Genomic DNA, 23,389 nt, shown 5'->3' on the forward strand with positions numbered 1-23,389 from the left:
TAGAATGGTGCCTCACACAGTAGGTGTTTAATACAGGCATACCTTGGAGATATTGCAGGTTTGGTTCCAGACCACTGCAATAAAGTGAATGTTGCAATAAAGCAAGTCACACAAATTTTTTGGTTTCCCAGTACACATAAAAGTTATTTTTACACTATACTGTAGTTTATTAAGTGTGCAACAGTATTATTCTAAAAAAAATGTACATACCTTAATTAAAATAGTTTATTACTAAAAAAAATGCTAACCACCATCCGAGCCCTCAGCAAGTCGTAATCTTTTTGCTGACAGAGGATCTTGCCTCAATGTTGATGACTGCTGACTGATGAGGGTGGTGGTTGCTGAAGATTGGGGTGGCTGTGGCAATTCCTTAGAATAAGACACATCGATTGACTCTTCCTTTTACTCAGACACTGAGAAGTAATTGCAGGGTTATTAATTGGCCTCATTTTTATGTTACTTTGTCTCAGGGAATAGGGAGGCCCGAGGAGAGACAGAGAAGGAGAGCAAAGGGAGAGAGAGAGAGAGAGAGAGAGAGAGAGAGAGAGAGAGAGAGAGAGAGAGAGAGAGAGAGAGAGAGAGAGAGAGGAGAGATGGAATGGCCAGTCAGTGGAGCAGTGAGAACACACATAACATTTATTGATTAAGTCTGCTGTCTTATATGGGCATGGGTCATGGTGCCCCAAAGCAATCACAATAACAACAACAAAGGTCACTGATCCTAGATCACCATAGAATAATAATGAAAAGTTTGAAATATTGCAGGAATCACCAAAGTGTGACACAGAGACATGACGTGTGCATGTGCTGTTGAAAAAATGGTACCGATAGACTTTCTCTAGGCAGAGTTGCAACAAACCTACAGTTTGTAAAAAGCACAATATCTGTGAAGCACAATAAAGCAAAGTGCAATAAAATGAGGTATGCTTGTAAATACTTGTTGATTTGTTTGACACCTATCATATAGCAACAACTTCTTTCCATCTTGTTTTATTCAGCAAGAATAACCATATGGAAATGGTTTGGTTTTCCCAGTAGCATATTAAGCCATTGGTTGTTGGACAAATATCTCACACTGAGAGTACCAACCTTTATGGATAGACTATAAAAACTGTGCCATTCTTAGAACACTTAGAACACCACTGCCACCACAAAAGCAGAAAGGGGCCCAAGAGGCCTGAGAGTGATTTTTTGAATTTTTCTCTGTTTCATGGCTTGCCATGACCAAAACATTTAGCATGTGGTGACTAACCTGTTGGTGTTAAACTTTTCTGGACTTAGCTATTCTAGTCTGGCCCTTGGGTGGTTGACGTGGTCTAGTTCTTGGACCACACTCGAAGTCTTTACAACTTGGTAGAATCCACCAGGGGTTTTTCTCTGATGTCATAAACTTTGGGAACACACAGCCACCTCCGTGCCACTATCAGGCATTGAAGTAGTTTTTTTTTTTTTTGCAGAGCATTTTTTAATAGCAGTTATAATAGGGCTCTATTCTAATCTCTTTACTTTCATATTCCTACTCCAGACACTTACTAGCTGTGTTATCCTGGGCGAGCCATTAACCTCTCTGGACTTCATTTACCTCATATATAAAATGAGACTCAGGTTTGGACTCAATGACCCATAAAACTCCTTCTAATTTGAAATCTATGGTTGTATGATAAATCACCCTAGTACATGATCATAAGTGGTGTTATTGCATGCTCTGAGAGTAAGAGAGGTAGTACGGCTCAATGGATAGAGAAAGGATTTAAGCCTTGCTTCTGACAGGCACTGATTTTATGTCCCTGGACAAATCATTTTATCTCTCCTTGCTCTAGTCTAGGCAAAGACTATAGGTTTCAGAGAAGGTGCGGACCTAATTGGTAGCTGGGGTTTTCTTACTTGGGAGTGCCCTATACTGATGAAATCCCAGGTCTGGTCACTCTCCTGGATCCTCTCTGGCTGTAAACTAAACTCTCAAGGAATGGTTTGGACTCTGGAAGGCCAAAGGTTGCCTGGCCTGCAGAGTCATTAGCTACTGCTTTCTATAGCAATAACTTTACAATTAAATTCTCAATTATCTGCATGGCTAGAGGAAAGCAGTGCGACAGAAAATCCAAAACAGAGGATAATCCAAAAACCAATTTCTCTTTGGTTTGGGAATGCATTATGTGGTTTTGGTAGATTTACTTTTTGAGTTGTTTTTACCCAGGCTGACATTTAAAGGGTTTTCATTTCCTGCCACCTCATGTCAGAGAGATAATCCAGAAGTCTGCTGAGTGGTGGGAAAAGCCAGTTAGGATTTTTTTTTTTAAATTGTCATAGTTAACCAACAAAATAACCTACATGTAGCAAACCAACAATTGACTCTAATAACATGATTACTGATTTCTTGCACCAAACATCTTAGTTATGTATGGGCTGAATATGATACTTTCTCATAGTCATGCGATTTTATAGCATGAAGGGACCTCAGGAAGGATCTGATTAAATCCCCTCCTTTTTCAGGTGAGGAAACTGAGACCAGGAGAGGGAAAGTGACTTCCCTAAGGTCTCAAACTGAAGTAGGAGTAGAATAACTCTACTTGTCTTTCTAATATTTGAACTAGTGATCATTTCCTTCCTCCTCTTCCCTTCTCCCCTGTCCTTCTCACTACTTCAAGCCTTCTTTTCTTTAAGAGTCCTGGAAAGGAAGACAGGAAGGAAGGAAGGAAGGAAGGAAGGGAAGGTAAAAAGGAAGAAAGCAAGAAAGAAGAAAAAAAGGAAAGAAGGTAGGAAGGAAGGAGGAAAGAAATGGGGAAAAGTATGTCTGGAGCTAGAATCTGGATCTTATGATTCACATTTCAGTTTTCTTTCCATAGCTCTAAATAATTGCAAGGTGTTTTGTTGGTAGGATCTTTTTCTTTCCCCAAAGGACAACAGCAGCAACAATAACTGACATGAATGTAGCATTTTAAGGTTTGAAAAGTATTTTATGTACATTATTTTGTTTGATCCTCATAGCAGTCCTTTAAGGTATTACTATTTTTACTACTCCTTCTTACAGATTGACGAATGGGCAGCTAGGTGGTACAATGGATAGAGAGCCAGGCTTGGAGTCAGGAAAACTCCTTTTCCTAAGTTCAAATCTTGCCTTCCTGAATCACAAATCTATGTGACCCTAGTCAAGTCACTTAATCCTGTTTGCCTCAGTTTCTTCATCTGTAAAATGAGCTGGAGAAGGAAATGGAAAACCACTCCAGGATCTTTGCCAAGAAAACCCCAAATGGCATTACAAAGAATTGTACACAACTGAAAAACTGATGAATAAGAAAGGCATTTGACAAGGGTTTTCAATGGTAGGAGCCTTCAGAGGGAGGGAAAATCAATCTTTGTTAATTGAAGAAAGAAAATTTAACTAAAAATGAAGAGATGGCCCCTATGGTCCCTTCTAAATCTGAGGTTCTAAGAATTAGGGCTTCAGGCAAGGAGTGATTTTTTTTTTTTACTCATGAGGGAATCACTCTGCTTCAGTGAATGGAATGTCCACTAGTAAGTAGTGGGGAGCAGGTGGGAAGAGATTGACTGGTTCCGCTTTTCACATGAGATACCTATTTCTGTTGCTGTTTCAGTTGGCCCAGCTGCCTGTCATCATCCTGGGTTCATGGCTAAGTGTGAGAGGACAATAGTGCTTGACCTAGCTCAATTGCTTCTCAGTTCCATGTTTATTTAGTTTTTACTTGGTTAAACAGCTTGGAGTGTTCTTCCATAAATAGCATGATTGCTAACTTTTGGAGAACTGATTTAGTTTGATAGGAAAGGAAAAAAAAAAAGGAAAGGCCTAGAAACAATATAATGAGGAGAGATAAATGTTCAACCTGGAGCCAGAACCCTAGTAGTATCCACAGTAGAGCAGAGAGCAAACAACTCCCAGATGAGAAAACTCTCTCTAACAATTCAGTATCTTTTCAGCAATTTATAACCTTAGAGAGGTGCCTAAAGCCTTGAGAGATTCAGTGACTTGTTCAGGGTCACATAGTCAGTATGTATCAGAGGCAAAACTCGAACCCAGATCTTCTTGGCTCAAAGGTTAGCGCTACATCTATTTTTCTACATTGCCTCTCATGGACATAGAGAAGCTTGGGTGATTTACTTTCTAAAAATGGATTCTCCTCATCCTCCCCTACCTTTGCATGCATTCATAGAATGAAAGTTATTTCTTCCATTGTGGTTATGCAACAAGCATTTATTAAACACCTACTGCATACAATGTATTCTGTTTTGTTTTGGCAATGAAAATATGAAAAAAATGAGTCTTGCCCTTATAGGACTGATAATCTACTGGGAATGGGACAACTAGGTGCCATAATGCTAGATTTGGAGTCAAAGAAGACCTGACATTAAATTCTGCCTCAAGCTCTCACTAGCTGTTTGACTTTGGGCAAGTTGCTTACTGCTGCTCAGCCTTAAGTTCCTTATCTGTAAAATAGGGTGATAAAAACACCTAACTCACAGGATTGTTTAGAGGCTCAGATAAGGTAATATGAAAAATGCATTGCAAAACTTAAAACATTATATAAATGTTAGCTAAAATGTTATATATAATATATATATACATATACATATATGTATATATTTATGTTTATGCACAGATTATTATGATATTAAGTAGGATGTGGTGGCAAGGCAAAGAAGCAGTCCAGATCTAGGAAATTTTGAGGATGAGGAAGGAGATCGCTTTAAGCTAGGGGTATGAGAGAAGGCTTTGTGGTAGAAGTAACTGAACTGAACATTGAAAGCAAAGAAGGAGTTTGGCAAGCTGGGTTGAGGAGGCATTCAGGCCATTCAAGCACGTGGGACAATTTTTCCAACATACTGAGGTAGAGGATGGCAAAATGTGACTGGGGAACAGTCTAATCTATCTAGAACATCATGTGTATGAAAAGAAGCAATATGAAATAAGACTGGAAAGAGATGCTACAGCCAGATTGTCTAGGCCCTCAAAATCCCAGGCTAAGTCAATGAGCATTTATTAAGCAATTACTATGTACTCAGCATTGGACTATGTTCTGGGAATAAAAAAAAAAACCCAGTCCCTGACCTCAGGGAGCTCACGATCTAATACCGGGCAGGGGGAGAGAGTATGCAGACAACTCTGTACAAACAAAATATATACAGGTTAAATTGGAGGTAATTACCCACAGAAGGAACATTAAGGAGTTTAGTTTCTGTCCTAAGGGCAATAAAGAATAGGTGGATATTTTTTTTTTTTAAATGCAATTTATTTATTTAACATATTTGGTTTTCAGCATTGATTTTCACAACAGTTTGAATTACAAATTTTCTCCCCATTTCTGCCCTCCCCCCCCCACTCCAAGATGGTGTATATTCTGGTTGCCCTGTTCCCCAGTCAGCCCTCCCCTCTATCTCCCCCCTCCCCTCTCATCCCCTTTTCCCTTCCTTTCTTGTAGGGCAAGATAAATTTCTACGCCCCATTGCCTGTGTATCTTATTTTTTAGTTGCATATAAAAAGTTTTTTTGTTTTTGAACATCTGATTTTAAAACTTTGAGTTCCAAATTCCCTTCCCTCTTCCCTTCCCACCCACCCTCCCTAAGAAGTCGAGCAATTCACCCTAGGCCACACATGTATTATTATGTATAACCCTTCCACAATATTCATGTTGTGAAAGGCTAACTACATTTTGCTCCTTCCCAACCTATCCCGCTTTATTGAATTTTCTTCCTTGACCCTGTCCCCTTTCCAAAGTGTTTGTTTTGATTACCTCCACCCCCATCTGCCCTCCACTCCATCATCCCCCTGCCTTTTATTTTTTTTTTATCTTCCTCCCTCTTCTTTCCTGTGGGGTAAGATACCCAACTGAGTATGTATGGTATTCCCCCTCAGGCCAAATCTGATGAGAGCAAGGTTCACTCATTCCCCCCTCACCTGCCCTCTCCCCTCCTCCCATAGAACTGCTTCCTCTTGCCACCTTTATGGGAGATAATCCACCCCATTCTATCTCTCCCTATCTCCCTCTCTCAGTAAGTTACTCTCTCATCCCTTAATTTCTTTTTATTTCTTTTAGCTATCTTCCCTTCATCCTCAACTCACCCTGTGTCTGCTCTCTTTCTTTTACATATATATATATATACACATACATACACATACATACATATACACATAGATACATGCATACATACACATTCACTTATATATATACATAAACATATATATATATGCATATATATATGCATATTCCCTTCAACTACTCTAATACTGAGGTCACATGAATCATACTCATCATCTTTCCATGTAGGAATGTAAACAAAACAGTTCAACTTTAGTAAGTCCCTTGCAATTTCCGTTTCTTGATTACCTTTTCATGCTTCTCTTGATTCTTGTGTTTGAAAGTCAAATTTTCTATTCAGTTCTGGTCTTTGCACTGAGAAAGCTTGAAAGTCCTCCATTTTATTGAAAGTCCATATTTTGCCTTGGAACATGATACTCAGTTTTGCTGGGTAGGTGATTCTAGGTTTTAATCCTAGCTCCATTGACCTCCGGAATATTGCATTCCAAGCCCTTCGATCTCTTAATGTGGAAGCTGCCAGGTCTTGGGTTATTCTGATTGGGTTTCCACAATATTCAAATTGTTTCTTTCTGGCTGCTTGCAGTATTTTCTCCTTGATCTGGGAGCTCTGGAATTTGGCAACAATATTCCTAGGAGATTTCTTTTTGGCATCTATTTGCGGAGGCGATCGATGGATTCTTTCAATTTCTATTTTGCCCTGTGGCTCTAGAATATCAGGGCAGTTCTCCTTGATAATTTCCTGAAAGATGGTATCTAGGCTCTTTTTTTGATCATGGCTTTCAGGTAGTCCAATAATTTTTAAATTATCTCTCCTGGATCTATTTTCCAGGTCAGTGGTTTTTCCAAGGAGATATTTCACATTGTCTTCCATTTTTTCATTCCTCTGGTTCTGTTTTATAATATCCTGATTTCTCATAAAGTCACTAGCTTCCACTTGCTCCAATCTAATTTTTAAAGTAGTGTTTTCTTCAGTGGTCTTTTGGACCTCCTTTTCCATTTGGCTAATTCTGCCTTTCAAGGAATTCTTCTCCTCATTGGCTTTTTGGAGCTCTTTTGCCATTTGAGTTAGTCTATTTTTTAAGGTGTTGTTTTCTTCAGTGTATTTTTCAGTATTTTTTTGGGTCTCCTTTAGCAAGTCATTGACTTGTTTTTCATGGTTTTCTCGCATCCTTCTTATTTCTCTTCCCAATTTTTCCTCTACTTCTCTAACTTGCTTTTCCAAATCCTTTTTGAGTTCTTCTATGGTCTGGGGCCAGTTCATGTTTTTCTTGGAGGCTTTGGTTGTAGGCTCTATGACTTTGTTGTCTTCTTTAGGCTGTATGTTTTGGTCTTCTTTGTCACCAAAGAAAGAATCCAAAGTCTGAGACTGAATCTGGGCGCGTTTTCGCGTCCTGGCCATATTCCCAACCAACTAACTTGACCCTTGAGTTTTTCAGTGGGGTATGACTGCTTGTAGATTACAGAGTTCTATGTTCTACGTTTGGGGGGGAGGTGCCAGCTCTGTCAGAGCCGCACTCCTCCTTCCCCAAGGACCCCCAGTCCAGACTGGGCTCAGATCTTCGGCAGGCTGTGCACCCCTGCTGTGATCTGCCACTTAATTCCCCCCACCAGGTGGGCCTGGAGCCGGAAGTAACAACAGCTGTAGCTGCCCCACCTCCGCTGCCCCCCGGGGCTGGAAGCCGAACCGCGAACTCCTTCCACTCCCGCAGCTTTTCCCACTAACCTTCTCCGCAGTCTTTGGTGTTTGTTGGTCGAGGGGTCTGGTAACTGCTCACGTATTCAGGGCGCTAGGGCCCCCTCCGCCCGGCTTCCGGTCTGGATCGTCCACGCCGCTCAGGCTGGGCTCTGCTCCACTCCGTTCCCAGCTCCCAGCTCCCAGCTCCCAGCTCCGTGTGGAATAGGGCTCACCCAGAGACCATCCGGGCTGTCCTGGGCTGGAGCCCTGCTTCCCTCTGCTGTTCTGTGGGTTCTGCCGTTCTAGAATTGGTTCAGAGCCATTTTTATAGGTTTTTGGAGGGACTCGGGTACGGAGCTCACTCTAGTCCGTGCTTACCAGCCGCCATCTTGGCTCCGCCCCAATCTAGGTGGATATTTTTGGCCATGGAAGTGGCATACTCGGGTCAAAGGAAGATTAATTTCTGACAGTTGATGAAGGACAGTAAGAGAACAGAGGCACCTTCTGCTGAATGGTTCCCTTTCCACTGTCCCAGGCTTCTCAAAGGTACATTCTCTCTGTAAATGAGATCAAAAGCTGGTTCTGATTATACTACACCTGTCTCTAGGATGGCAAGACAAGATAGTTCTAGCCTTGAGAAAATTCAGGGTCAGGAGAACCAAAAATTTTTTTTTCTCCCTTCCTGGGGAATTTGAGGTTGTCCTAATATTCAACTTTGGAGTCATTTCAGCTGTGTCCCCCAAGAAACCAACTTCTATCTTGTTCTAGCAGAAATCTGACTCAGTCTTCTCTTCTTTTTGGAAAGAACTCTAGTTTCCATGCCAGTGATAAAAAGGAAAACCAGAAAGGAACAAATGATGCCCGTCACTTAGCAACATATGTTCTCACCAACAAACTCTATCCAAAGGGCTGGCTGATTGGTTCTTGTCTGTTGTATTGGAATGGAGACCAAAATCTTGGCAGCACCACTAAGGACAACAAGAAAAATATTCACACACTTGGAAAATCCAAAAGACAAGGAAGATTTTTTTGTGGCCTAGTGGTTTTGATCTCAACTTGCTTAGTTAATTCGTTCCTGGTTAATTGTTAGATAAAGGTCATTCAAAATCTACTTTCCAAAGAAAGCCATCAGCAGTAAAAGGAAAATCTCCAATGGAATGAGATGAGAAGAATGTGGAAATTCAACAGACACATCGGAGCCAGCTGTAGGATGCTATCGTTCCTCACTTCTTCGAAAGGAACACTGGAAGATTTCCAGATGGCTCGAGGAAAGGCGCAGAAGCACACTGGGTGGCCAAGCTCTCAAATGACTTGACCATAGATATTGAGTTCTGTGGATGGGGCACAAATGCCAAGCTATTGCAGACAGGGAACTGAAAGGTTGCCAAAATTACCACACATTGGCTGAAGTAGGCTACACCTTTTTTACTGGGCAGATATCTGGGGACCAAAGATATCTAAAGGTCAATTCAGCTACATCAAAATGAAAATAGAAATGACGGCTGATCAGTCAAAACTGAATTCTAGATAATAACATATTTCACATATTATATAATGGGTTCAGTGAATTACTACCCATTGCTTTAAAATGAGCTGCCCCAAAGCATCAGAGTAGTTCCTTAAGATGTTATGTGGGAACACCAGCTTATCTTACTAAATACCCGAAGGACCAAGCGTGGACAATGAGCTGAGGTTGGATTGCATTTACAAAGCTGCACAGGGCTTTCAATGATCCCAAGCTGCCCATTGCTAGAAAAAGCCATCTTGAATAGTAATGGTTCAGTCAATAAATATCTATTAAGTGTTTATTTTGTGCCAGGCACTGTGCTAAGTGCTGGGGATACAAAGAAAGGCAAAAAACAGTCTCTGCAAGGAGCCCCCAGTATAACTGAGGAGACAACATGCAAATAACTTTGTACAAACAAGATATATAGGAGGTAAATTGGAAAAAAAATTCAACAGAGGGAAGGCACTAGAATTATGGGAGATAAGGTAGAGATTTCTTGTGAAAGATGAGATTTGTTGGGAATTGAAGGAAACCAGGAGACAGGAAAGAAGGGAGAGCATTCCAAGCATGGGGGACAGCTGGTTAAAGTGCCCAAAGTCAGAAAATGAAGGATCTTGTTTGAGGAACAGCAAAGGTTGCACAGTGAAAGAGGGTAGTGGTGGATGGGTGGTAGGGTGTAAGTTAAAAGAAGACTAGAAAGATAAGGAGGGGCAGATTACAAAGGACTTTGAAGGCCAAAAAGAAGACTTTATAATTCATTCTGGAGGTAACAAGTTGCCACTGACATTCAATGAATAAGGGGCGTGCTCTTGACAATGCTGAATGGCTATGAATCATAGAACAAAGCAGTATCAGAAGAATCACATTTGTGGTGGAAAGGGAAATGTGAAGGTACATAGTAGGCAAAACTGGGGAGAGATATAGTATGGGCACACTCATGACTTGTGCAAAATAGTATGAAAACAACATCAAGAACTTGTAGGCCTGTAAAAAGATGATAGATTCAGAGCTAGAAGAGCCCACAGAAGCCATCTGGCTCTCCATAGATTTGATGTGTGTCAGGCTCATTGACATTGCCCCTTTGTCTTTCCATTTATAATACCACTGGGCCAAGGTCACAGTTCATTGACCAAGAAGCTTTCTCATTTTCAGAAATGGCCAGTCATCAAAGTGTGAGAAAAAAAAAATCCATTTCATTAATCAGTTTAGTGAAGCGCCATCCTAGGAGCCAATGGAACAAAGATGGATGACCAACTTAGAAATCTACATAATAGCTATTTTACAAGAGACAGGTAGATGGAACCAGATGAAACTACTCATTAATACTTCCTGTTGTCATTTTAAAGCCATTTTCTGTAGACTCAACGGTGCGCCATTGTATCTGAACACTTCTCAAAACACAGTGGAGATAAAACAAGACCTGAGTAAAGGAGGTATTTCAGTAGAGAGGTGGGCATACGAGATAATGGAATTTTTTTTCTCCCTCAATCAAGAAGCATTCATAATGTGCTTACTATATGCTAGTCAATATTCTAGGTACTAGGGATACAACAACAAAACAAATGAAGCTATCTCTATTCTCAAGTAGTTTACATTCTATCAGGGCAGAAATCAAACATGCATACATACGTACATACACACATACTCACAGAATATGAAGATAGAAACTAGACTTGTGATTTCGTTGATATAAAGAAGTACTAGGTGAGGAAATTACCTTCACCAAAGCAAGGCAGTACCTCTGTGATGTCTAGTCTCAGAGAGTTCTGTAGAGCACAAGGAGGTTAAAGTCACACACATTATAGCTGCCAAAGGTGGGACTTGAACCAATATTGTCTTAGCCTTGGAAGCCAGCTCTCTAGCCACTCTCCCATTTTGCCTTTCACAAAGCAAATTCATAATAACTAGAAGGTTGTTAAAAGCAGGGTAATTAGGAAGAGAGGGTACTAATAGTTAGGGTGATGAGGAAAAATGTAGAAGATGCTGCTTAAGGTAGGCCTTGAAGGAAATGAAGGATTCTCCGAATGGATATGGGGAGGCTGTGCATTCCAGGCACTGGGTGTACCAGTACAAAGGCCACAGGAGAAAAGATGACATGCCTTGTCATTTTTAATGTCCTCTTAGCTGCTGAGATGTACTCCTGTAGACTTTTCCTCCTTGCTTTTAATCTGCATGCAAGAGGAAGGGAAGGGAGGAGGAGAAGAGAGGACATCAGAAGCTTGCACATTCAGGGAGTCAGGTCAATATCAGAGCTTCCTTCAAACATTTGTAAATCGATAGAAACCGAAATGTGGGGCAATTATTAAGCCTTCTGTAGTGACTGATGGGGTCTCTTACTATCTCCCTAACTAAGATGGAATAGCAAATTTGATCTTGAGCTAAGGTCTCACTTTTACTTAGAGATTCAAGCAGCCTAATTCAATTTAATTGGATCCTCAGAGTATTTAGGTTAGACTTTTCAGAAACCTCCTTTTGCATCTTTTTTTTTATTCTTATCAGTCTCGAGACTGTGCTCTGATGGTCTTTGCAAACATTAAAGCATGTTATCCATAATAACAATTATATAAGTAAAAATGATTTAATTTTATTTAAATATCAGCTATGCTGATATAACTGCAATGATATAAATATGTAATTTATAATGAAAATTATATAAGTAACAATTATTAAATTTTATTTAAATATCATCTACAGTGAAATAAAGTATGTTATCTACAGTGACAATTATAAAATTAACAATTGTTAAATTGTATTTAAATATCAGTAATAGTGGTATTTGTAACATAACAACAGCCATAAAACTAATACTAATATTAATACTAGTACTAATAATGTATTCACCAAAGTCTTCACTTTCAAATACATTTACTGAGTGCCTGTCTACTGGACCTCAACAAATGCAGGTTTCCCTGGTGTGGTCAGCCTGACCATCAAAAGCCCCCCATCATGGACTGTTTTCCTAGGTAAACACATTTGGTGGTGGTGATGGGGAATGGACAGAAGGTTGATACTATAATTGAGCAGATAGTATAATCCACTAGAAACTGGAGTTAGTTAGGAGGCTACATAGGCTGGTAGTTAGCTAATTCTGGAAATACAAGCAAGTTGCTGACTCCTCTTAGTTACATGCAGATGGCGTGTGGCTAGAGTGACGGGCTTGAAGTCAGGAAGACCTGAATTCAAATCTGACCTCATATACTTCCTAGCTTTGCGATCCTGGGCCAGTTACTTAAATGCTGTGTGCCTCAGTTTCTTCATCTGTAAAATGGGGCTAATAATAGCATCTAACTTGACAGGGCTGTTGTGAGTCTGGAATAGTAATATTTGTAAAGTGCTTAGTACAGTGTCGGTGCCTAGTAGGAGCTTAATAAATGCTTATTCCCCTCCCCCCCCTTTCCTTCCTTGTGGAATGTAATCTCCTTGAGGACAAGAGCCGTTTCATTTTTTGTCTCTGCATCCATAGGACCTAGCATGGTGCCTTGCACTTAGTAAGTAGTTAATAAAAGTTGAACTGAATTGGATTAAATACCAGCAGAAAATCGCCATGAGAATCAAATGAAATGGTATTATCAAAAATGTTACAAAAGTCTAAGGCGGGGTTATTATGGGAGTTACCTACAATCAAATGATCACAGTCATTATTTTGAGAAGGGGTCCATAGGTTTCACCCTACTGCCAAAGGGGTCCATGATACAAAAACCAAATCACTGACCAAAAGGGGTAAAGGAGGAAAACTAGCTTACATTTCTATAGCACATCATATTTTATAAAGTATTTTCCTCACAGCAGCCTTTTGAGGTAGCCAGTATTTCATATGATCTCCATTTTACAGATGAGTAGTTTATTAGTGTAAGAGAATCATAATATGCCCATGAATCCACAGGTTGGAGGTGTCTGAGGTGGAATTTTAACCCAAGTTACCTGATGCTAAGTCTAGCAGCAATTAGGTGGTACAGTGGATGGAACATTTGGCCCGGAGTCGGGAAGACCTGAGTTCAAATGTGGCCTCAGACACATACATATTAGCTATGTGACCCAGGGCAAGTCACTTATGCTTTGTTTGCCTCAGTCACTTCAACTGTAAAATGGGATAACTTCCTCGTAATGTTGTTGTGAGGGTAAATATTTATAAAGTGCTTCATACAGTGGCTGGCCCATAGTGGGTACTATTATCAGTGCTTACTCTCTCCCTCTTAGTATGCTACTGAATATACCACAATGCCTGGGAAACAGTGTATGCCAATGTAAATAGAAAGAACAGCAAAAACAAAAAAATAGATAAAACTCACAGGGACCAGGCTTGTAATTTAATCGAAATGATGGGACTCTTGGAGAAGGAAACACCCTTTATCAATTCAGGTTAGTATCTTCTCTGTAGCTTCTCAGAACACTGATAGGCTGACTTGCCCTGGATCACCAGGCCATTATATGTCCAAGGACAGACTAGAACTACTGTCATGAAACTTCTCAATTCAACCGAACAATGTGAAATTATAGTGACCACTCTTGGTCTTGAAGAAGAGATGGGAAAATGCATGTCTCTTTTCTTTGCAGATGTAGGGGAGTGATAGAGGTGGGATATTGCACATATTATCAAACTAGCTCAATATTTTGGCTGCTTTTGCTGTTTTTTTCTCTGTTGTAAAGGATTACTCTCCGAGTAAGAAAGTGGGGAGTGACATATAGGGACATGTGGGTAAAGTCAAAATCAAAAAAATCAGTGCAGTTTTTAAGGTGGCACAGTGAGTAGAGCACTGGCCCTGGAGTCAGGAGGACCTGAGTTCAAATTCAGCCTCAGACACTTGACATACTTACTAGCTGTGTGACCTTGGGCAAGTCACCTAACCCCAATTGCCCTGCCTACTCCCCCCCAAAAAAAGAAAAACAAAAAAATGAAATGTATTTGAGTCTTGATATTCTTCCAAATTTTTATTTTTTTCCAAGAAGAGGCAAAAATTTCTGGAAGTCAAGATAAATACTCGTTTGATTCCAAGGAGTGTGGATTTGAATTCAGCTATTGAAAAATATCCCCTCCTCCATTTTAAAAGCATTTTCGTAGTTATTATCTTATCTTCCACATGAGTTTCACAAAACATTCTTGTGATAGGCACTGTGGGTTATCATTTTTGCCTTACAGACGGAGCATCTTGGTCACAAAAAGCAGAGTGACTTTGACCAAAATCAGGAAGAGAGTCCATGGTGACACCTGGGAAACCAGGGCTCCCTGCCTTCTAATCCAGGATTCTATCATTATTCTAGCCTTTTACTAGGAACTAAAGGAATCATTGTAGAAGAAATGGGTGGTACAGCAATTCAAAGCAATAGGTTTTTATTTGGCACATCTATGGGAAAAGCTCTGTGGTTTAAATGGAGTCATTTGAGGCTGGAAGTATGGAGAAGAAAGTTCAGACTTAACTCAGGTTAGCCCAGTGGGTCAGGCTCAAGACTGCAACAAAGTGAGGCATACCTAGATCAAATAACATCTGACAAAAAGAAGTTTATTTAACAACAGTATAGAAAGGATATCTAGAAGATACCAAGATACTCCACAGGACACCTTACCTTCCCCCAGGACAAACTGATCCCTTGAAATCTCTTTAGCATGCTGATTGACTCATTTTTGGCACTCAACACCTTCTCAACTCCCTCCTTTAAGCTAGTAAAACTTGGGATCCCTTTTCAAAATAATGATTGTATGTACCTAAAATATACAGGCTTATAAAAGAAACAAGCTCCAAGAAGCCTCTCCCCACTGGTTGCAAGGCGGGAGGGTAGAGCAGTAAACTCCTCCCAAAGCCTTCCTTTATAGAGGGCTCTCCACTTTCAAAAATGTCCCAGTAACTCTCCATTCTCCACCAGCAACTCTGCTTGGTTTTTACTGCACAGAATATCATGTCCCTGGGCCAGGTACCACTTGGTAGCCTTTTCCCTTGCCTCCCCACCTTTTCTCTTTCCTTTTGTGTGTTGTCTCCCCGTATTAGATTGTAAGATCCTTGAAGGCAGGTACTGTCTTTCTTTATATTGGTATCCCTAATTCTTAGCACATTGCCTCACACATTGCTGTAGTGTCCAACTCTTCATGACTCCATTTAGGATTTTCTTGGTAAAGATACTGGAGTGGTTTGGCATTTGCTTCTCCAGCTCATTTTACCAATGAGAAAATTGAGGCTAATGGGGTTAAGTGACTTGTCCAGGGTCACACAGGTAATAAGTGTGTGAAGCTGCATTTGAACTCAGGAAGAGGAGTCTTCCTGACTCCAGGCCTAGCACTCTATCCACTGTGCCACCTACCTGCACACCTTGTACATAGTAGGTACCTAATAAATGTTTATTGAATTGAATACAGTACTGATTCAGGTGGGCTTAACTCTGTCTCTGCTCTAAGGTTCTGTCCATTCAGAAGGGAATGTTGACTCTTACAGAAGTGGGAATTCAGCCAAGCCTCACAAGTCCAAACCACTCAAGCATTGGGCTTTCATACCTTAGACAACCAGTAAGCTCACAGGTCAAGTTCTTCTCTCATCTCCCAAAATGCCAGGCATTGTGCTAGGTGTTGCTGATAAAAAAGCAAAAGTCATGTAGTGCCTGCCCTCAAGAAACTTAGGTTCTGGGACTTCTGGCGGTGGAGCCAAGATGGCAGCTGGAAAGCAGGGACTTACGTGAGCTCCCCACCACATCCCTCCAAAAACCTATAAAAATGGCTCTGAACAAATTCTAGAACTGCAGAACCCACAAAATAGCAGAGGGAAGCAGGGCTCCAGCCCAGGACATCCTGGATGGTCGCTGGATGTGGGAGGCAGCAGGACCAGCCAGACCAGGAGCCGGGCGGAACAGGCCCTAGCACCCTGAATCAGTGAGCTGTGGTAGTTACCAGACTTCTCAACCCACAAACACCAAAGGCAACAGAGAAGGTTAGTGGGAAAAGCTGCGGGGGACAGAGCTCTCGGTTGGCCACTGCCCCAGGGGCAGCGGGGGAGGTGCAGCTACAGAACTACAGCGGCAGTTACTTCTGGCCCCAGGCCCATGTGGTGGGAGGAATTAGGTGGCAGATCAGAGCAGGAGTGCAGAGCCTGCTGAAGATTTGCGTCAGGTCCGGGTTGGTGGTTCTTGAGGAAGGAGGAGTGCTGGGGTGGCAGAGCTGGCTGTATAGACATAGCTCTGAAATCAACGGTGCATCCCCTCAAGCTTGGAACAAACTACTCTTTGCTCTACAACCAGCCATACCCCGACGAAAAACTCAAGGGTCAAGTAAGTTGGCTGGGAACATGGCCAGGCAATGAAAACACACCCAGATTCAGTCTAGACTTTGGATTCCTTCTTTGGTGACAAAGAAGACCAAAACATACAGCCTGCAGAAGTCAACAAAGACAAAGAGCCTACACCAAAAGCTTCCAAGAAAAACATGAACTGGTCTCAGGCCATGGAAGAGCTCAAAAAGAAGTTGGAAAAGCAAGTTAGAGAAGTAGAAGACAAATTGGGAAGAGAAATGAGAAGGATGTGAGAAAACCATGAAAAACAAGTCAATGACTTGCTAAAGGAGACCAAAAAAAAATACTGAAAAATACACTGAAGAAAACAACACCTTAAAAAATTGACTAACTCAAATGGCAAAAGAGCACTTTGCCTAATGGAAAGTTCCTCTTTAAAATACCCAACATACTCCATAGTGGTACCTCACTCTAAGGAGACAGTGCAATATGGGGGAATGAATCAGAGGATCTGAATTAAAATATTCCACCTCTCATTTACTATCTGTGTGACCTTGTTTGAATCACTTCACCTCTGTGAGCCTTAGTTTCCTGTCCTGTAAAATGAGGGGTTTGGACCAAATGGACCCTAAAGTGCTTTTTCATCGCTACATCTATGCTCCTTTGAGAGGCAGTTCACATTCATTTCATCTTCAAAATAAAACAAAATTGAGGCTTGAAGAGGCTGAGGTGTGGTTCATATGTTCAAACAGATGAGCCTGGTGCAGATTGGTTACTGGTTAATGGATCAGATGACCACACAGTAATCTAGGATGCATGGCCAAAAGGCCAGTTGGACGGTGGCTGCATAGAAGCAGCCCCTGGATGGGTGTATTTGCCATTGGTTAACTCCCATTGCGTTTTTGTCTAAACTTGATAGTCTCTTTGGAGACAGAGTATTTCTAAATGCTTCTTACTTTTTTGTTTTGCTAATACAAGAGTATTGGAAAAAAAACCCCACGGGGTAGATTTTAAACGGAGCCAGCAAAGTAGAGAAAGAACTTTGTTGAGGTACCCCATGGTGTCAACCCAATTTCCTGCTGACCTGGATGTGTAAGGAAGACTGGATCATAAATTTTAAGTATCACTTGAGTTCCTTTTTAAAATGACTTTGCTGTTCATTGGGTTATGTAAGTGGAACTGAAGCCTGGAAGAAAATGCCCAAGCTAAGGGAACACAGGAACTGAAAACAATTTCTAGAGCCAAACCTGGGACAAAAATTGGTTTCAGCTGCATTTGTAGGGCAACTTAGAGGATGATAACAAGTGAGGCTCTCCAAGAAGCACAATAAACACTGACGAATTTAGTTTCTGTTTGCCACTCATTAACAACTCATATCTAGCTGCCTCCTCCAGGGAAAAACTCCATTTCCTTGAAACAATGACAGTGAAATTCAGAGACCTCTAATGATGTGTCATGCCTATTGCCAGCAAGGAGAGAAAGATCAGTACAATGGAGAGTTACACTTTAAAGGTCTCCAAGTGTAACTTGCTGAAAGCCTGAGGCTTGTGCTTAATGGAGTAGGTTGCTGCAGCAAAGGTCACAAGAGGGAAAAATCAAGCCTAGAGCCCAAATGCTGATCTGCATAACAAAACATGCTTTCATATCACTCAGAACCAAATTTTAAAGGCTTTTAAGCTGGGGATTTAATTATTAGCCAAGTCTCATTTAATGTTATTTGCTAAGGCCAGCTTATAAACCTATTACTTTTTCCTACTGAGGTTTCTTCCTCAGGCTCAGTGATAATAACTACGTGCTGGGAGACATGGCATATACCTACCTGCAGTGAATTGAGAATCCTTCCAGTCCGCTCAAGGGAACTCCTCCTTGTGGACTCAAAGTAATCTCCCTCATTTGCCTGACTCATTTTAGCACTAACCTTGTTCCTTAAGAAAATTTGACCTGTAACTGGCTTGAGGCCCTACATTACCTGGGTGTGTAAGGAATTTATTATAACCTTAGGGAAGTGCTTGAGATTCAGAGATGTTAAGGTTCCCACACCAAGTGTCAAATGTGAGATTGAACATAGGGCTTTCTAAATCCAGGTCCAACACTCTGCATATGACCTACATCATGGTGCCTTTTGAGTAGATTATTAAGACTTTAGTTATAATGTATTTTCAGAATTTTTATGGTTTACTTTTGCATTCATTATTTCATTTATTCCTCAAGAACACTTGATGTTTTGGAAAAATGGTGGGGCTTGAGTCAGGAGATCTGGGTTCAAATACTCCCTCTGATACTCGCTAGCTGTTAGGAGTTAATTACCATGTCTTCGCAGATGACTCCCAAACCTATATATTTATCTTTTCCACATGATGGGGGTTAGGGATATAGCACCCCTGCAATCTGGAAAATTTGTGTAAAATTTTTTGGCCCTCCCTTCATATCAGAGAAGAAGTTTGAATTTTTCCTTTTTCTCTTATGGGGTGCTTCCAGTATTAAAAGATAACATATGTTGATATTTTGCAATAATGTACATATATTTTATTCCTTCCTTTCTTCCTTCCTTCCTTCTTTCCTTCCTTCCTTCCTTCCCTCCCTCCCTCCCTCCCTTCCTCCTTCCCCCCCTCTTTCTTTTCTTTCTTCCTAGAGCAGTGCTTGACACACAATGGATGCTTACTAAATGCTTGTTGATTAATTGCTTGCACAATGTAAATGCAAGTTTATTATAATTATTTACCAAGACAGACTCAGATCCTCTGAAATAGAACAGAGAAAGAATTTTGGACTCAGAGAGGTTAAGTTACTTGCCCAAGATCACACAGTTGTAAGTGGTAGGACTTGTACTCCAACCCAGATCTTCTGACTTCAAGTTTAGTTCTTCACTCAATTTGGCTTCCTCAATTCATTAGCATGGATGGGTTTTTCTGGGCAGCCCCTAGTCCCTTGGAAGGGGATATAAAGACAGGTAAATTTTCAGGAAGAGAAGGCTAGAGGTATATGATGGCAACATGAAAGCGCTGGGCACCTGGGAGAGATATTAAGAGTGGAAAAAGGGACACTTAAATGAGCACAACAAAGCACCAAAGATAAACCTCTGACTCATAGTTTTGCTGAAGTATAATCCTACTGGGAAAGCTTTTAGTTCAATTGCTCAATAAACGAAACCATGAGTTTTTCTTATCTTACATTATAAGGAATTGAGATTGAGACTTCAGTTCCCCACCTTATGGCCATTATTTTATTCTATCTGGATATAAAAATTCTGTGTTCCAGGTAAATTTGCCTATTTGCTATCCTTCATAATTGGCATTCCATCTCCCACCTCTGGGCCTTTGCTTAGGTTGTGCCCCTCATATCTCTCATTGCCTCAATCTCTTAGAATCCCTAGATTCCTTTAAGGCTCAGCTCATGTGTCCTCCCATCTCATAGAGAAGGCCTTTCCTGATTCCACCCCACCCCCAGTTGTTAGTGCTCCCCTCCCCTCAATTGCTTTATATGTAGGTAGTATTTGAAAGGCAACATGACACAATGGATCAAAATCTGGCCTCAAGTCAGGAAGACTTGGGTTCACGTTCTGCATCTGACACATACTAGCTGTGTAACTTCGGACTCTCCCTTAAACTCTCAGTGCCCTTGGCAACTCGCAAAAACTAATTGTAGAGTGGTTATTGATCTACTGTGGGCACAGTGGGTGCCAGGCTCTAGGAGAAGCTAGAGCTCATAGGAGATCCTCCTCTACTTCTACTACTCTCAGTTCTTCATGGTCTGACTCTACTTTTCAAGTTTTATTTCCTACTATATCCCAGCCAAACCAAACTACATATAGTCCTTCTTATGGGTCCCTACACTTTCCTGCCTTCCTGTCTTTCCTCCATTGCCTGGAATGGCCAACACACACTGACTTCTGAATGTCTATTCATCCTATAAAGCCCAGCTCAAATGCTTCCTCTTTTAGAGATTCTTCCCTGATTCTCTCAAGGAGTATGACATTTTTTAAAAAAAATCTCAAACTATGCCTTATACTTTGCTTGTACATGCATAATGATCAGTATCATAGTAATTGTTAAAGTGAATGGGATTAACTCTCCCATAAAATGGAAGCAGATAGCAGAATCCTACCATACATACTTTATAAGAAACACATTTAAGGCAGAGAGATACACACAGAGTAAAAATAAGGGGCTACAGCAGAATCTATTATGCTTAGGCTGAAGTTAAAAAAAAAGCAGGGGTAGCAATTCTGATCTCAGACAAAGTAAAAGCGAAAATAGACCTAATTAAAAGAGATAAGGAAGGAAACTACAACTTGCTAAAAGGTACCATAGACAATGAAGCAATATCAGTATTAAACATATATGCACCAAGTGGTATAACATCCAAATTCTTTTTTTTTTTGTTTTTTGCTTTTTGGCAGGGTATTGGGGTTACATGACTTGCCCAAGGTCACACAGCTAGTACATGTGTCAAGTGTCTGAGGCTGAATTTGAACTCAGGTCCTCCTGACTCCAGGGCCAGTGCTCTACTCACTGTGCCACCTAGCTGCCCCATAACATCCAAATTCTTAAAGAAGGTAAGTGAGTTACAGGAAGAAATAGAGAGCAAACTGTTCCCTCTCAGAACTTGATAAATTTGACCAAAAAATAAACATACAAGAATGAAATTAAGGAAGCAAATAGAATATTAGAAAATTTAGACATGACAGACCTTCAGAGGCAACTGAATGAAAATGGAAAGAAGTATACCTTTTCCTCAGTAGCACATGGCACCTACACAAAAGGTGACCATATATTAAGGCATAAAATCCTCAAAATCAAATGTAGAAAGGCAGAAATATTAAATGTATTCTTTTCAGATCACGATGCAATGAAAATTACATTCAAAAAAGGACAGTGGAAGGATAGATTAAAAATAATTGGAAACTAAATAACCTAATCCTAAAGAATAAGTGGGTCAAAAAAATCACAGAATTTATCAATAATTTAAATAAGGAGAATGACAACAATGAGACAACATCCCAAAGTTTATGGGATGCAGCCAAAGCTGTGCTCAGGGGAAAATTTATTTCTCTTAATTCTTAAATCAACAAAATAGAGAAAGAATGATCAATGAATTGGGTGTGCGACTGAAAAGAAAAAAAAAACAGAGAAAGAACAATTAAAAATCCCCAATTAATCATCAAATCAGAGATCCTGAAAATCAAAGATAAGATTAATAAGACTGAAAATAAAACAACAACAATAACAAAAAACTATTAAGCTAATAAATAAAAGTAGGAGTTGGTTTTATGGGAAAAAATAAGATAGATAAGCCATTGGTTAATTCGACTAATAAAAAGAAAACCACATATTCAGTACCATAAATTAAATGGGTGAAATCACCACCAAAGAAGAAATTAAAGCAATCATTGGTAAATATTTTGCTCAATTATATGCCAATAAACCTGGTGATCTGAGTGAAATTGCTGACTATTTATGAAAATATAAATTACCCAGATTAACAGATCAGGAAATAGAATGACTAAATGAACTTATCTTAGAAAAAGAAATTGAACAAGCCATTAATGAACTCCCTAAGAAAAAATTCCCTGGGCCAGATGGGTTCACAAGTGAATTCTACCAAAAGTTAAAAAAATATTAATTCGAATACTGCATAAACTATTTGGAAAAATAGGCCAAGAAGGAGTCCTACCAAACTTCTTTTATGACACAAATATGGTGCTGAGACCTAAACCAGGAAGAGATAAAACAGAGAAAGAAAATTATAGACCAATTTCTCTAACGAATATTGATGCAAAAATTTTGAACAAAACACTAGCAAGATGATTACAGCAATATATCACAAGGACTATTCACTATGACCAGGTGGGATTTATACCAGGAATGCAGAATAGGTTCAATATTAGGGAAACTATCAACATAATTGACATATCAATAACAAAACCAATGGAAAGCACATGATCATCTCAACAGATGCTGAAAAAGCTTTTGACAAGATACAGCACCCATTCTTATTAAAAAAATGAGAGAGAATAAGAATAAAGGGAGCTATTCTTAAAATGATAAGTAATATCTATCTAAAACCATCAGCAACAATTATCTGTAATGGAGATCAGCTAGAAGCCTTCCCAATAAGATCAGAGGAAAAGTAAGGATGCCCATTATCACCACTATTATTCAATTAGTACTATAAATGTTAGCTATAGCAATAAGAGTAGAAAAAGAAATAGAAGGAATTAGAATAGGCAATGAGGAAACAAAACTATCGATCTTTGCAGATGACAGGATGACATACTTAGAGTACTCTAGAGAATCAACTAAAAAGCTACCTGAAATAATTAACAACGTTAGCAAAGTTTCAGTATATATAACAAACCCACATGAATCATCAACATTTCTTTATATGACCAACAAAGCTCAGCAGCAAGAGATAGGAAGAGAAATTCCATTTAAAATAACTGTAAATGATAGAAAATACTTGGCAGTCTACCTGCCAAGACAAACCTAGGAACTATATGAACACAATTACAAAACACTTCTCACACAAATAAAGTTGAATCAAAACAACTGGAACAATACCAACTGCTCATGGGTAGGCTGAGCTAGTATAATAAAAATGACAATTCCACCTAAACTAATTTACTTTTTCAGTGTTATACCAATCAAACTACCAAAAAATATTTTATGGAGCTAGAAAAAAATAACAAAATTCATCTGGAAGAACAAAAGGTCAAGAATATCAAGGGAATTAATAAAAATACAAAGGAAGGTGGCCTAGCAATACTAGATCTCAAACTATATTATAAAGCAACAATCATCAAAGTTATCTGGTACTGGCTAAGAAATAGAGTGGTGGATTAGTGGGATAGATTAGGTATGCAAGACATAGTAGTCAATGACCATAGTAACCTAGTATTTGAGAGACCCAAAGACCCCAGACTTTTGGATAAGAACTTATTATTTGATAA

The sequence above is a fragment of the Trichosurus vulpecula genome, chromosome 4, assembly GCF_011100635.1.
Source record: "Trichosurus vulpecula isolate mTriVul1 chromosome 4, mTriVul1.pri, whole genome shotgun sequence".
NCBI classification, from domain to species: domain Eukaryota; kingdom Metazoa; phylum Chordata; class Mammalia; order Diprotodontia; family Phalangeridae; genus Trichosurus; species Trichosurus vulpecula.